This window comes from Ornithorhynchus anatinus, chromosome 14 (genome assembly GCF_004115215.2).
Source record: "Ornithorhynchus anatinus isolate Pmale09 chromosome 14, mOrnAna1.pri.v4, whole genome shotgun sequence".
NCBI classification, from domain to species: domain Eukaryota; kingdom Metazoa; phylum Chordata; class Mammalia; order Monotremata; family Ornithorhynchidae; genus Ornithorhynchus; species Ornithorhynchus anatinus.
Window position 1 is genome coordinate 31,365,920 of NC_041741.1, and position 16,642 is coordinate 31,382,561.

General features: G+C 43.8%; 1 non-coding gene across 1 annotated transcript; it reads right to left on the reverse strand.

The window, feature by feature from the left end:
- Positions 1-327: 327 nt before the first annotated feature.
- LOC114816806 lies at positions 328-465 on the reverse strand. Its single transcript, XR_003764614.1, has one exon. It is a non-coding gene; the product is annotated as a small nucleolar RNA SNORA7 (small nucleolar RNA).
- Positions 466-16,642: the final 16,177 nt, after the last annotated feature.

A 16,642-nucleotide genomic window follows, 5' to 3' on the forward strand; every position in this document is an offset into this window, starting at 1 on the left:
CCGTGGGCAGGTCCGTTAGCTTCTCTGTGCCTCGTTTACCTCATCTGTAAAACGGGGATTAAGATGGTGAGCCTCACGTGGGACGACCTGATTACCCTGTATCTACCCCAGCACTTAGAACAGTGCTCGGCACATAGTAAGCGCTTAACGGATACCAACGTTATTATTATTAACTCCATCTGCAATCGTTCTGGTAGTGTGCCCATAGAGTCTTCTTGGTAAAAAAATCTGGAAGTCGTTTACCACTTCCTCCTTCTGCACAGTAACCTTGAAACTCCACCCTCGACTCTCTCCCGTGCTGCCGCTGCGCGGTGCAGGTGAGTTTTGACTTGTAGCAGATTGCCTTCCCCCCGCTAGCCACTGCCCGAGCTAGGAATGGAATGGATAGGCCCCTGCTTGACTCTCCCTCCCGTAGTCAAGACTGGTAGAGTAGTGGAAACTCTCCGGATCTGACCCCGAGAGGGGAGAATCACGTTAGACACATAGAAAGCGCGTAACAAATCTTATCAGTAGTAATAATCATAACGGTAATAATAATAATATGAAAACCACAACTCGTATTACCTCTCACTCCAGACGGGGCCACTCTGTCACAAGCCAGAGTGGTATCTTGGACGGAGCTTGCGATTCTGGGACAGGAGACCCTTCTCAAGCCTTCTGCCTTTGGCTCTCTGTGACCTTGGGCAAGCTTCCTCTCCTCTTTGGGTCTCAGTTTCATTATCTGCAAAATGGAGATAAATTAGGTGGGGAACCCTACATAGCTTTGTACCTTTGTCAGTGCTTAGCACATAGTATGTGCTTAATGAATTCAATTATTATTAAGAGTAGTATAATCATGAGGATGAGGAACGATAGTAATATTGATAATACTGTTAGAGAGAAGGGGTCCCAGCTTTTATCTTGTCTCTGATCCTGTAGAGATTATGGATGGAAACTGAGTGGGGCAGGGCCACGGACCACCCCCTACTATCTGGTCCGAAAAGTCAAGGGTGGGGCTAGGAACCAGCATGGCAGAGTAATAGTGATAATAAAATTTGTCAAGTGCCTACTACGTGCCGAGCACTGTGTCAAGTGTTGGCATAGACAGTAATCAGGTCACACATGGGGCTCACAGTCTAGGTAGGAGGGAGAGAAGGTACTGAATCCTCATTTTGCAGATGAGGGAACTGAAGCATAGATAAGGTTAGTAATTCTCTTAGTAATTCTCCCAGGATCACAGAGTTGACAAGTGACAGAGGTAGAATTGGAACCCAGATCCTCCGACTCCTAGGCCCATAGCCTTTCCACTATCTACACTGTTTCTCACAGTAACAGCTTTACACAGCAGGCTGTGACGAAAGAGGAGCAGACTGCTGAGCTGAGCCCGAAATGGGGAGAGAGAGAGGGAGAGACAGAGAAGGTGGGAAGAGAAAAACAGAGAAGGAGAGGAAGGAGGGAACCAGGGGGACAAGGGAAAATAAAAGAAGAAATAGGGGGAAACAGGAGAGAAGAGGAAAATAGGGAAAGAAGGACAGATGACAGGGAACGTTCACCAAGTCAACCTCTGTCATCCTCCTCCTTCTCTTCCTCTGCCACCTGGTCCCAGCAGAAATGTCCCCTCTCAGTACAAATACTCCAGATATTCAGGGGGCTAATTCTACCGGTACCAGGGAGCCCAAGAAGTACTAATAATAATAACTATTATGGTACTTGTTAAGCACTTATTATGTGCCAAACACTGTTCTAAGCACTGGGGTAGATACAAGCTAGACTGTAAGCCCGTCAAACGGCAGGGACCGTCTCTGTTGCCGACTTGTTCATCCCAAGCGCTGAGTACAGTGCTCTGCACGTAGTAAGCGCTCAATAAATACTATTGAATGAATGAAGTTAATCAGTTAGACACAGTCCCTGTCCCACATGGGGCTCACATTCTTATCCCCATTTTGCAGATGGGGTAACTTAATAATGATAAATAATGTTGGTATTTGTTAAGCGCTTACTATGTGCAGAGCACTGTTCTAAGCGCTGGGGTAGACACGGGGGAATCAGGTTGTCCCACGTGGGGCTCACAGTCTTAATCCTCATTTTACAGATGAGGTAACTGAGTCACAGAGAAGTGAAGTGACTTGCCCACAGTCGCCCAGCTAAGTGGCAGAGCCGGGATTCGAACCCATGACCTCTGACTCCAAAGCCCGTGCTCTTTCCACCGAGCCACGCTGCTTCTCTGCTTCTCAGGCACAGATAAGTTAAGTGACTTGCCCACAGTCACCCAGCTGACAAGTGGCAGAGCCGGAATTAGAACCCAGATCCTTCTGACTCCCAGCTCTATGCACTAAGTCACGCTGCTTCCAGTAGTAGCGGTATTTATTGAGCGCTTACTGTGGGTGCAGAACACTGTTCTAAGCGTTGGGAAAGGGTAGCCGGGGGGGAAGGTGGCATGGAGTCGGGTAGCTATCGCCACCACTATCAACGTCACTTCCAATTAAGCAGCAGTGACATCCCGTGTGGCCAGCTGACATGAGAAGCAGCATGGGGTAGCGGACTGAGCCTGGGCCTGGGAGTCAGAAGGTCATGGGTTCTAATCCTGGCTATGCCACCAGTCTGCTGCGTGGGACCACGGGCTAATCACTTCACTTCTCTGTGCCTCAGTTACCTCACCTGTGAAAGAGGAAATAAGACTGGGACAGGGATTGTGTCTAACCCGATTTGCTTGTATCTACCCTTGTGTTTTGTACAGTGCATGGTACATAGAAAGTGTTTAACAAATACCATAAAACAATGCCCCACCTTTGACTACCTATCCAAAGTCTGGTCACCTTCCTTCGAGGTTTCTGAACCTGAACTGTGCTAACACGATGAAGCAATTCCCACACCATGGATACAAGGCACTTTTCCCCTAACTAAATGACTGGAGCACGCAGGGTGACGTCCGGTGGGGCAACGTTTTTCTTTCAAGAGCCACAGTGAAATTACAATTTGATAAATCTATTATTTAAACACACCCCATTTTTTCTGATGGAAACCTGGCCCCCTAGAAGCCAGATGTGTTTCTAATCAATCCTGGGCCAGAGGAAGGGCAGAGGTGGACGGGTGAAGGGAGGCTCCACCGGGCTCGTGACCCAGGTCACAGTCAGGCTGCCCCGGGGGCGCGAAGACCCCCCCCCCCAGATCCCCTTCTTGACCCAGGCTTGGAGACAACCGTGACCCAGGTCAGGATTATCACTTATGCCGCGGGCCTCTCCCAGCCCCAGGATAGCGTTGTCTCCTAACAGGAATCTTGGCCCCAGGCTGGAATGGTTGGCTGGGAAGTTGGCCGTCCTAGGGGTTGGGGTTCCCCCGACATTCCAGAACGTGCATGATGTCCAGACATAAAATCACCCCCTCACTCGGGACTCTGTTCTGCCCTCTGGCCGTCTCCCTCGGAGGCAGAAGCACAGGGGTTCGCTTTGTGAGCCGCCTTGTGTTCCAGTGAATAATTAACGTTGGCATTCCGGCGGCCGGAAAGACATACCAATCAATCGGCCCAAGAAATTCAGTGATGCTTCTGGTTCCGTCTCTGTTAATCTCACGGGTTTGGTCTATTTTCGGATCTTTCAACCCCTTTCGAAAAAAACATTTTTGGTAACGTCGGACTGTCATGGCGCCGAGGCTTAATGCTTCCTCAGTCAGCTATGCGGTTACACGAAAAGAAAGCGTAAATAACACAATTAGGTTGTATCGGGGTTTGTCCTCAAGATGGGCCCTGAACATCAGAAAAGCGATTGGGGTTTTAGTTAACTCCAATAAATCAATCAATCGTATTTACAAAGTGCTTATTGTGGGCAGATCACTGCACTAAGCGCTTGGGACACTACAGTACGGCAGAGCTGGTAGACATGTTCCCTACCCACAGTGACCTTAGAGCCTAAAGAATAGCCTCCAAAATAACCTGTAAATAGCCTTCAAAAGCTATCTCAAAATCAAATGTGTATCTGTGGGAAGGTGTTGCAATAGAAAGTCAATCAGAGCTCCCCAATCCGATTATAATTTTTCTCAAAAAACAATTGGGGGGTCTGAAATGTCTAACAGTAATACATATAAATTTGTACGGTTAATAAATCATTTTCCACCATTGTACTGACATGTGCAACTCCATTTCTAAAAATGATAAATCTTTTAAAAACGATTTTAAAACCATTTATTACTCCTAAAAATGTCCACCAATAATCAAATCGCAACTTTGTTCAGTTGTCTGGTGCAGAAATGGAAAAGTGTGTGTCAGCAACTTTCTCTGAGTTTAAGAGAACATGGAAATCTTTACTCCCCTTTATTTCCAGTCCAGAAGCTAGGATAGCATGGCTGTTACCCTTTACTGGATCCCCACAAACAGATTTGGTTCTTTGACTTGAAAAAGCTTAAAATAATAATAATAATAATTATGGTATTTGTTAAGCGCTTCCTATGTGCCAGGCACTGTGCTAAGGGCTGGATTAACTATGGTACTTGTTAAGCTCTTACTATGTGCCAAGCACAGCTCTAAGCGCTGGGGTAAATACAAGTTAATCAGATTGGACCCAGTCCCTTTCCCTCACATGCTTATCCTCATTTTACAGATGAGGTAACTGAGGCACAGAGAAGTTAAGTGACTTGACCAAGATCACAAGGCAGACGTGCGGGGGAGCCGTGATTAGAACCCAGGTCCTTCTGACTCCCATCTCGTGCTTTATTTGCTAAGCCGCACTGCTTCTAGGAAAGAGACTTCTGAAGCATATAAGCTCCATGTGTGGGAGGGTTTAAAAGATTTGAATTGATCAAAAAATCTGTCTCCAATAACTTTAGAATTTTGAATTTCAAGCTGTGTGCTGATGAGGAGAAGGAGGAGGAGGATGAAGATGAGGATGACAGGAAAATTGCTATCTTACTTCCATTTTGTCATTATTATTATTAAAATTATTAAATTTGTTAAATGCTTATTACATGACGAGTACTGTTCTAAGTGCTGGGATAGACACAGGTTTCAGGTTGGATACAGTCTTTGTCCCGGATGAGTTCACAGTCTAGGTGGGAGGGAATAGGATTTAACCCCATTTTACAGAAGAGGAAACTGAAGCGCAGAGAAGTTAAGTGACTTGCTCAAGGTCACGCAACGGACAAGTGGCAGAGCTAGGATTAGAATCCAGGTCCTCCGATTCCCGAGGCCCAAGCTCCTTCCATTAAGCCACGCTGCTTCCATTTCCCAAACAAATCAAATCCAAAATGTAAATCACTATAGTTTTGAGACACTCAATATGGGAAAGAATGGGCCTTTGGCATTAGAAACAGCTTTGTATCAACACTTGGCAGTTGCAGAATATGCCACCGTCTGTCACAAGTGCTCTATGTATAACTACACAATAAATCTGCTCTTGCTTCCGTCTTGCAACTCCCATCTTAAAAATGATTTTTGGGGTGCTATTAAGCTGTAAAACTGGTTGAGGGACTGTAAGGAATGGGAATTTGCTTCTCCTTAGGAATTAGTGCTAATAGTGCTGATATTTTCGAGAGATGAGCGTTCTTGACATTTTTGCCGGTTGACCCTCTTGCTCAACTCATTTAGGTTGTTCTGTTCTCCACTGCTGTTCTCCACATCTAAGTCCGTCCTCCATACCCTGAGTTCCCTATTTTTTTCTAGCAAACTCCTGGCTGCCTTTGACTCTGCAGATGACTGCCTTCTTCTTGACGCTCTGTCAAGTCCTGATTTTCCCGACACAGTTTTTTCTTGGCTCTCCTTTCTCTGGTTGCTCCTTCTCAGTCACTTCTTCCCTCCAAATTATTGGAGAATCTCAAGGTCCCATTCTGGGTCTGCTTCTCTTCTCTTTTCATATCCACTCCTGCAGGAGTTCAACCCCTCCCTTTAACTACCCCCGACCCCCACCCCCTACACAGGCTCCCAAATCTGCCACATTAACACCAATCTCTCTCCTCCAATACACTCTAACATTTCCATTTTCCTTCACGATATTCCTGCCTGTAAGCTCAATATGATCAAAACGGAAAGCCTCATCTTCCCTCCCAAATCCTCTCTCCGACCTAACTTTCCTATCACAGTTGACATTATTCTAACACTTCCCATCCCTAAAGTCCTCAACCGTTATTTATATTAATGTCTATTTCCCCCCTCTTGACTGTAAGCACATTGTGGGAAGGGAGTGTGTCTACCAACGCTCTTATAACATACTCTCCCAAGCGCTTAGTACGGTGCCATGCACACAGTAAGTGCTCAATAAATATGATTGATTGATGGAACCTTGAGATTACCCTTAATTCTACCCTCTCTTACAACTCCTCTATTCAGCCCATTATTAAATCCTGTCAGTTTTTCCTCCACGGCACTTCCGGATGTGCTGCTCTATAAAATGGTCACAATACTAATAGGAATGAAAGCCCTGGCTATAATCATGGATATTTAAATCACTCACTGTTACCTTTAAGCACTTACTGTGGGCAGGATGCTGTACTAAGTGCTTGGGAGAGAACAATGCAGTGGAGTTGGTAGACATATTCCCTGCACATTCCCTGCACACAAGAAGCAAACAAAAGAAGCAGAGTGGCCTAGTCGATAAAGCATGGGCCTGGGAGCCAAAAGACCTGTGTTTTAATCCTACCTCCACCACTTGGCCGCTGTGTGACCATGGGAAAGTCACTCAACTTCTCTGTGGCCCACTTGCCTCATCTGCAAAATGGCTATTAAGACTGTGAGCCCCCTGTGGGACATGGACTGCGTCCAACCTGATTATCATGTATAATAATAATAATAATGTGGGTATTTGTTAAGCGCTTACTACGTGCAGAGCACTGTTCTAAGCGCTGGGGTAGATACAGGGGAATGAGGTCGTCCCACGTGAGGCTCACAGTCTTCACCCCCATTTTACAGATGAGGGAACTGAGGCACAGAGAAGTGAAGTGACTTGCCCACAGTGACAGAGCTGACAAGGGGCAGAGTTGGGATATGAATCCATGACCTCTAAGCACTTACTGCTACCTCAGTGCTTAGTACAGTGCCTGGCACATAGTAAGTGCTTAGCAAATAGCATTTTTTTTAAATAATCTGATCTGATTATCTTGTATCTACCAGTCATTCATTCAGTCAGTCAATCTTATTTTATGAGCACTTACTGCATCCAGGGCACTGTACTAAGCTCTTGGGAGAGCAAAACACAATAAAAAGACACATTCCCTGCCCATTATAGTCTAGAGTGGGAGAACAGCACTTAATAGAGTTCTTGGCACCTAGTAAGTGTTTAAAAAATCCCCCTATTTATTATTACTTTATGGTGGGAGATAATTTTGGAAATGACAGGACAAAAAAAAATGGACTAATGTACAAAAGTATTTGTAAAGAAAGCCATAATTAATGATAGACTGGAAGCTCCTTGTGGGCAGGGATCGCATCTACCCACTCTATTGCATTGTACTCTCCCAAGAGCTCAGTACAGTGCTCTGTAAACTGTAAGCACTCAATAAATACCACTGATTGATTGGGGAAACAGTGTGTACTAAAGCTCTTCGTTGCAAAGACATGTATAAATCAAAGGTTTTGACACGATTAATCAATAGACCTTCTAAAACAGAATTTGCTTTGGTATTATCCGCTTAGATTTTCTAGAAACATTCATGGAGATGGGAGTGATAAAGGACATCAATCAACAGGGGCTCTGAATCTCTGAGTTTACATATGTAGGAGAGGGTTAATCTATAGTGGCACTGATAATGGGTTTTTTATCACCAAATAATGTTTCCCTGGAGCAAGAGAAATAGGACTATGACGTCCTGACATTTCACTTTGGAATAGCAGAAAATTTTCCAGTCACACTTGTCAGTTCTGTTGACAAAGGTTCTTCTGTTAAGCTCCTGGAATGGAATTCTTTTCAACATGACATCATCTAGGATCCACCTTATAATACATTTGCAATGAAGACCTTTTGAAACACAAACAGGCTTTTGTCCATGTTTTAACTTCTCCAAGATGTTTCGTTCTTTAGTGGGTTTTAGTCTAACCAAACTGAATGAAGAAGGGTGACACCGGAATAACACATTACCTAAGATTAAAAATAGGGAATTCAAAATATTAAGAATTGGTGACTCCTGTTATTCCATTGGATGGCATCAGGAGGAGGCGTCAGATAAGGGAAAATGACTAATGGGTTTGTGCCAAGACCCAGACTGGAATGCTTTAAATAGGGCATTTTTTCTAATAATAGTAAGTGTGGTATTTGTCAAGTGCTCTATATAGGCCAAGCACTGTGCTAAGCAATGTGGTAGGTGTAATCCTATCAGCCGCAGCTCCTGCCCCTTGTGGGGCTTACTGTTTGAAAGGGTGGGAGAACAGGCATTGAATCCCCATTTTAATAATAATGTTGGTATTTGTTAAGCGCTTACTATGTGCCGAGCACTGTTCTAAGCGCTGGGATAGATACAGGGTAATCAGGTTGTCCCACGTGAGGCTCACAGTTAATCCCCATTTTACAGATGAGGTAACTGAGGCACAGAGAAGTTAAATGACTTGCCCACAGTCACACAGCTGACAAGTGGCAGAGCCGGGATTGGAACTCATGAATAGCACCACTCCATTCTGTGTTTTGCTGACTGGCTCCTTCTATCCATCCCCCCCTCCCAGCCCCACAACAATTACGAACATATCTGTAATGTACTGATTCATCTTAATATCTGTCTCTCCATCTAGTCTGTAAGCTCACTGTGGTCAGATAATGTGTCCGTTTATTGTTTTGTTGTACTCTCCCAAGCGATTAGTACAGTGGTCTGCACACAGTAAGCACTCAATACATATAATGAATGAAGGTCTTTCAAACGTGGCGGAGTGCAACTTTTTTTGTGTCTGTGGGACTTGGCTGGATGACAAACAATATATTGCATTGTTGTCATTAAATAACAAGAATCACCTATACTGAGGCTCACCCCAGAAATTAGGGGTGGAAATTAGGTAATGCCTTATGCTCATCATTTCTGTGGGAGAGACATGTGAGGAGAATTGATGACAGCAGGCATGCAAGCAGCTGTTACAGGGTATGCTTCTTCCTACACAGGCAATTCAGGTAAAAGCAACATTGTAAGGGCAGAGTGAAGCCATATCTCTAAGTGGAAGTCTAACGGGCTGTCCGTAGGCTGCGCAGCAGAAAGGAAATGCTGGCATGTGGCAAGCTGAAGGCTTGTTCTCCTCCCACAGGAGAATAAAGCAAACCGAGATCCCAAGAGGCAGATTTGAAAATAGGGTCAGTCGCTAAAAATAGAAAATCCATCTGGAGGCAAAGGGTAATGTTTACTTTCATACAGGGAAGAATAGATTCTTACTCAACTCGGATTCTTTTCATCTAGAAGCATGAAGAGGCTCTAACCATCCCGAGAGTAATGACGATAATAATAATAATGACACTTTTTGACTCATAGTATACGCCGAGCTTTGGGATAGATCAAGATGATTTCATCGGACACAGTCTCTGACCCTCAAGGGGTTCATAGTTGGATAGAGAAGGAAAAAGGGTATTTCACTCCTATTTCACCGAGATTTCAAGTGACTTGTCCAAAGTCGCACAGCAGACAAGTGGCAGAATCAGGATTAGAATCCTCAGTTATTCCCATTAGGACCCTGGACAAAATTAACTTTCATAAGCTTCTCTTTCTCTTTTTCTCTCACTTTCCCCAGCAAGAGATAGGTCACTTCCTTTCTAAGCCCTACCACGGAAGGTTTCATGAAGGAGGTGATCCTTTAAGAAGCCTTTGAAGACCTGAAGGACTGGCCCTGTCTGAAGCTGAAGCTGAAGGAAAGAGCCTTTCCCCGTTAGGAGACAGCACATCTGACAGAGTTGTCATCCATTTCAGGTTTCATGAAGGTAGTCTGAGGGACCAGAAATCTCAGCTGTACCAAAAAACTTCTGCCCGGCGTCATGAGAAGTGCTAGAAGGAGGCCAGCCAGCCAGAAAACTGTTCAAATAGAAATTTTCTGGAATGGGTGCTCCCGGACAGGGAGGGAAATGGAGGGTTTGAGAAGAGGGGTGGAGTTGCGTTAGGAGAGCAACAGTAGAAGACCTATTTAGGGCACAGGACTGAACTGTACTGTACTCCCTCAAGCATTTAGTACAGTGCTTTGCATACAGGAGGCACTTAATAATTACGATCGAATGAATGACTGGGGTGGGTGGGGTCATTACTGCCCAGTCCCTCCCCCAGCCCCTGCTTTTTACTGTCTCTTTGGTCACCAGTTGCTACAGCCCCACCTCCCATGTTATTTCAACCCTAGGCCCTGGACTGTGGGCCTATTGTTTTCTTCAGTGGCTGGCTGAGGCTGTGGACCGGTGTCTTCTTCAGTGGCTGGCTGGGGCTGAGGACTGGTGTCTTCTTCAGTGGCTGAATGGGGCTGGGTCCTCAGTGTCTTTTTCAGTGGTTGGCTGGGGCTATGGGCCTAGTGTCTTCTCCAGTGGCTGGCTGGGACTGGAGCCCTGGTGTCTTCTTAAGGGCCTGTTTAGCCCTTCCCCTTCATCATCCCTTCTGGAAAATCGGCAATGGTGGGAGTGGCAGGGTCAGTGTGGAGTGGATCAGGGCATGCAAGCAATGGAGGCTGCCTGCAATTTGATTAAACGTTTTCTTTTTTTACTTTAAGCACTGGTTATTAGACCGCTAGATGTACTTTCCTAAATCCCGAGGACAGAGTCTTACCGGGTGTTCGATAAACCCCTTCACTACCAGCCCTACTTTTCGACTCCGACTAGCGCTATTACAGTGACCTCTACTTCTACCGCTATGTTAGCTACACCACTGCTCAGGTTCGAGTTTAAAATAACAACCACTGGAAAAGGACTTGATCTACATCATTACCGAACGTGGCGTTTCTCTGGTAAGTTCAACTACAGCAAACAAGGAAAAGGAAATTCAAGTGACAATCATGACTCACACAGCCATTAGTTGACTAATGCATTTTTTTAAAAAACCTGAAGGAGTAGTGCTAAACACTTTCCCCAGTCATTATACTCACATCAGCAAAGTGCCTTTTAATAACGGTGATACAATCCCAGACTGGGAGAAGCTTCCGCATTCATTCTTTGATTCAATTCTAGACTTCCTTTCAGTGCCATGGGAACATTTCCTAAGGAAGCAGAAAGTACCCTGGTTTCATTATCTAAGTAGCTCAATTCTCCTTGGGATAGTATAAAGAGCCCCTTGAAACATCTGCTGGGTGTTTTTTCTTTGCCTTTTTATTTTGAAAGAGAGATGATGAAGTTGCTCTTTATTGATGCCATCAAAGCTAATGATACAGCAGTGGAATCTTGGCCAAAGGGTTTCAGAGAGAGGAAGGTTTCAACTCATCATTTTCACAAACATGAGTTAATCGATCTCTAATAGGTAGATTTAAAGGAAAGGAAAACACATCTTCCATATTAGGCCATGATGATGCAGTTGGTTTGCGTTGGAAAACATTTGGGGGACAAAGACCTGCCTTTTCATTTTATCTTCCCCTCTAGACTGTTAGCTCGTCGTGGGCAGGGAACATTGCCCACCAACTCTGTTGTACTGTACTCTCCTGAATGCTCAGTACAAAGCTCTGCACACAGTAAGCACTTCAGAAATACTTCTGATTGACTGATGAGTTAATCTCGTGCGGCATTTGGCCGGGACTATTTCCCCAGGAATAGTCTGAATCGCTGACGTGATCGAGCTGGATCGGAAATCAATCGATCCATCCATCAACCAATAGCATTTATGTTGTTCTTACTGTGTGGGGAGTGCACTCTCTCCGGGTGAATGCCAAGTGCTTAAAGGGTACATACAGATCCATCTGCATAGGTGATGTAGAAGGGAGGGGAAGTGGGAGAAAAGAAGCCTTAATTGGGGAAGACCTCTGAGAGGAGATGTGATTTTGACAATGGGAAGTAGCATGACGTGGTGGATAGAGCACAGGCCTTGGAGTCAGAAGGTCATGGGTTCTAATCCTGACCGCGCCACTTGTCTACTGTGTGGCCTTGGACAAGTCACTTTACTTCTCCGTGCCTCAGTTATCTCATCTGTAAAATGGGGATTGAGACTGTGAGTCCCAAGTGGGACAGGGACTATGTCCAACCCCATTTGATTGTATCTACCCCAGTACTTATTACAGTGCCTAGCAAATACCATAATTATTATTATTGTTATATAATATAACATGTTATATTATATTATTGTTATAATGCTTTTAACGTGGAAAGAGTGGTGTTTTGTCATATACAAATGGGAAGAGAGTTCCAGGCAAGAAGGAGGATGTGGGCAACAGGTTAGTATAATATACACACCAGCGCCTATTCCAATGTTTGGCACGTAGTAAGCACTAAACAAATAAACTCAGGGAACCTTAATACCTAAATAGAGGGTATAAGTAACACAAGAGAGTTAAATGATATCCTGATGCTACAAGAACTGTTCATCTGGTGGCCATGAAATATCCCTACAAAATATACTTACTACACCAGGTAATTAAATTGGAAGACTTTTTTTAAAAAAAGAATGACAGAGGCTGGTACCTTCAAGACTATGAGTTTGGGAGAAGCTTAAACGGGAACCATTTCTCCTAAGGTTCTGAAATTAAGGGATGCCAGGGAGAATCAGGTTGTGTTATTTACCCTCCTTCAATTTAGAAATTATAGTGCTACTGAAACAAAACTGTTTGAGGGTGATGCAAGTGCAAAAAATATCCAAAATATCAAGAGTCTATTTTTTGATTCATAGACTTCTCAGAAACTAATGAATAGATTTTCTAGAGTCTGTTAAATATGCACTTGTTAGTTGTGACTTTCAATGCCAAGTTTTAGCTGAGAGCTCATTTTTGCTGTGAAAATGAACAACTTTAACAATAGCAACACAAATGTGGTGTGAGAATAAGTGGTGGAAGAGTCTACAGTTTCCTCTTATAGACCGCTAGTGTTGAAAGGGAAGAAAAAATATTCGTTGACACGATTCATGATGTAAATGTGGATAAGAATATAATTTTATAATCTGTGATATAGAAATGAAGCTGACCCTTCAAATACCTTTCATTACATGACTCACTGGCCACGTCTAGGAAAGGGTTTGTACTACAATACTTTTTTTTAACTTGACCAAACTTTAAAGTTTTTAGTTCAAGTGTAGTTTATTACAAAACTAAAATTTAGGCCTCTTTTCCAAGGTATTTATTAATCACTTACTATGTGCCAGGCACTGTACTATGTGCTGGGATAGATACAAAATAATCAGGTTGGACACAGTCCATGTCCCTTATGGGGCTCACAGTCTTAATCTCCATCTTTACAGATATGGTAAACTGAGGCACAGAGATGTTAAGTGACTTGCCCAAGCTTCCACAGCAAACAAGTGGCAGAGTTGGGATTAGAAAGCAGGTCCTCTGACTTCTAGACCCTTTATAGATTTATAGATGTTTCAGTCACAACTGAGTTTAGATTAAAGAGGTGTTGATGGGTTGAGATCATTTCAGTTTAATTTTGTTAGAGGCACAGTTTTGATTTGGGGAAGTGCTCAAAAATCAACTCTGGGCATGTACTTATGCAAATGATGGCTCTTTCCTCAACTGAACTGGAGCTGAGACAGGTGAAGTGGTAAAGGACTGTTTCTGTTTGTGAAATTTCATTTTCAATTACCTGTGATACCCACCTTGTTAAGCAGAGGCAGGATTTGACATGAATGCCAGCTGCAGTCTGTCAATTACAAAAATTGTTATCTTCCACTTTTTGACACTTTATCTTTGGCACCCAATATCTGTTCCTTGTTGTAAAAGATGATGATTTTGCAAACCATAATCTTCCTGTTCCTTTCAACCATGGCCTAGTGAATAGAGAACAGGCCTGGGGGGTCAGAAGGACCTGGCATCTAATCCGAGCTCCATCACTTTTCTGCTGGGTGACCTTGGGTAACTCACTTCACCTCTCTGTGCCTCAATTCCCTCATCTGCAAAATGGGGATTAAGACTGTGAGCCCCATGGACTGTGTCCATCCAAACTGTACATTCCAAGCACTTAGTACAGTGCTCTGCACATAGTAAGTGCTCAATAAACACGATTGATTGAATGAATGAATGAGTGAATGAATTTATAGCTATGCCAGCACTTAGTACAGTGCCGGGCACATAGTAAGGGCTTAACAAATACAATTTCAAAGAAGCAAACAAAAAAACAGAAAACCAAAAAACAGTCCTTGCAGGTTTCTCCCTTGATGTTTTCTATAAAGTGACTTCAAATTTGCCACTGTTGACCTGAAAACAGCACACTGTTTTCCACACTACTGATCTGGATCAGAAATCTGATCCTTCTGTTTCCTTCCCCAATTTAATGGTGTTATCAACGAGAAAATACTCATAAGAATTTCCCTTTAAAGACTGGATTAGTACCCATCTTAAAGAGATCAATGCCCCGCATATTTCCATGCACCTGAGTTAAGGCAGTCAGAAATGTGGGTTATGTGCTCAGTACAGTTCTCTGCACACAATAACTGCTCAATAAATACTATCGATTGGTTGACTGATTTTCTTGCTTCAAATCATTAAAGGAAGAAGCCCATGAAAGGCACTGGACATGCTTAGTATAGTGCTCTACACACAGTAAGCGCTCAATAAATATGATTGAATGAATGCTAAGCAGAGGTCGGCCCCTTTCTTTTTCAGCTAGATTACATAAGGCTGAGATTGAATTGAAGGAGAACAGAGCTGAGCACATAGTAGGTGCTCAGAAAGTACTGTTGATGATGATGAGGAAGAGGAGGATAGGGATGATAAGTGACTAATGGAGGCACCTTTGGGGGTTGGAAGTATATATATATATATATATGTAGACTTTGAAGTGTTGTGAATTTCAGTGCTCTTGAATGAGGTGATCTGCCAGTACACAGATTACACGCTCTCTCTCCGTGGCTTTAATCAACAGTAATTATAGGTCAAGTGTGGTTAGAAGGCTGCATAGGTTTGGGTGAAAGATAGGGAATGATTCTGTATATAGTGTTCTGCTCTTAAATGTGTTCAGATATTCATTCATTCAGTCATTCATTCAATCGTATTTATTGCACGCTTACTGTGTGCAGGGCACTGTACTAAGCGCTTGAGAGAGAACAATTCAGCAATAGAGACAAGCACCGCCCATTCCGGGTTTACAGTATAGAAGGGGGGAGACAGACATTAAAACAAGTAAACAGGCACCAATATAAATAAATCGAATTACAGATATATGCACATCAAAACAAGTAAAAAGGGATTAATACAAATAAATAGAATTGTAGATATGTACCTACATACCCATGTGCTGTGGGGAGGGGAGAGGGAGGTAGAGCGTAGGGAGCGAGTCGGGGCGATGGAGAGCTGAGGGAAAGGGGTCTTAGTCTGGGAAGGCCTCTTGGAGGAGTTGAGTCTTCAGTAAGAGGGAAGTGTGATTGTTTAATGGATTTGAGGAGGGAGGGCGTTCCAGGCCAGAGGTAGGATGTGGGCCAGGGGTTGACGGCGGGACAGGGGAGAACGGGGCACAGTGAGACGGTTAGCACCAGAGGAGCAGAGTGCACGGGCTGGGCTGGAGAAGGAGAGAAGGGAGGTGAGGTCGGAAGGGGCAAGGTGAGGGAGAGCTTCGAAGCCAATAGTGAGGAGTTTTTGACTGATATGAAGGTTGATAGGCAACCACTGGAGATTTCTAAAGGAGGGGAGTGACATACCCAGAACGTTTCTGCAGAGAGATAATCCGGGCAGCAGAGTGAAGTATAGACTGAAGTGGTGAGAGACAAGAGGTGAGGAGATCAGAAAGGATGCTGATTCAGTAATCCAGTCGGGATATGATGAGTGATTGTTCTAACAAGGTAATGGTTTGGAGAGAGAGAGGAAAGGGCGGATCTTGGCGAAGTTGTGAAGGTGAGACTGGCACGTTTTGGTGACAGATTGTATAATCTGTATAGTAATTGTCTAGTAATTGTACAGTAATGTCTTGGAGTCTGAAAAAGTTAAGAATCTGAAAACAGATTACTATTACTTGGTGAGACCAGTAATCCATCCAGTCTGCTATTCTGTCAATTCTGATAATAGGATGCGTAGGAGAACTGTGGAGTGGTTGCAAACTCCTCACTTTCCCCTGCTAAATTGTAAGTTCCTTGTGGGTAGGAACTTGTTTATCAACTCTGTTGTATTATGCTCTCCCAACTGCTTAGCACAGAGCTCTGCACATAGTAAGTGCTCAATAAATACCGGCGATGATGGAACCCATCGTGGTGACTGGTAATACATTATCCAACAACTCTAAATTTTCCTTCTAGTTACTCATTATGGACCTCTAATCCATGGTTTTATCCAAACGGCTCTTGGACAGTTACATTTTCCTGTAGGAATGAATCACATATGTTTACCAGAACTTCCTGTGATAACACATTCCAAATGTTTACCACCCACACTGAAAAAGTTAACGGTATTAAAAAATTTGCTGATTAGTTAGCACTAAGCTAATGGCGGACTTTTTTTCTTGTTTACATTTTCCCAAGAAATTATGAATGCAATAGGGTCACAGATGCTAAGATATTTAGTATTCCAGTACCTGCATGTAGGGGGATGACTCTGCTAAATGCGAATTTGAGGAAGCATCCCAAGATTTTTGAAGATGCTAAAATTCAGGTAGTTCTCCCCAACGCCAAGGCCACTGTTGCC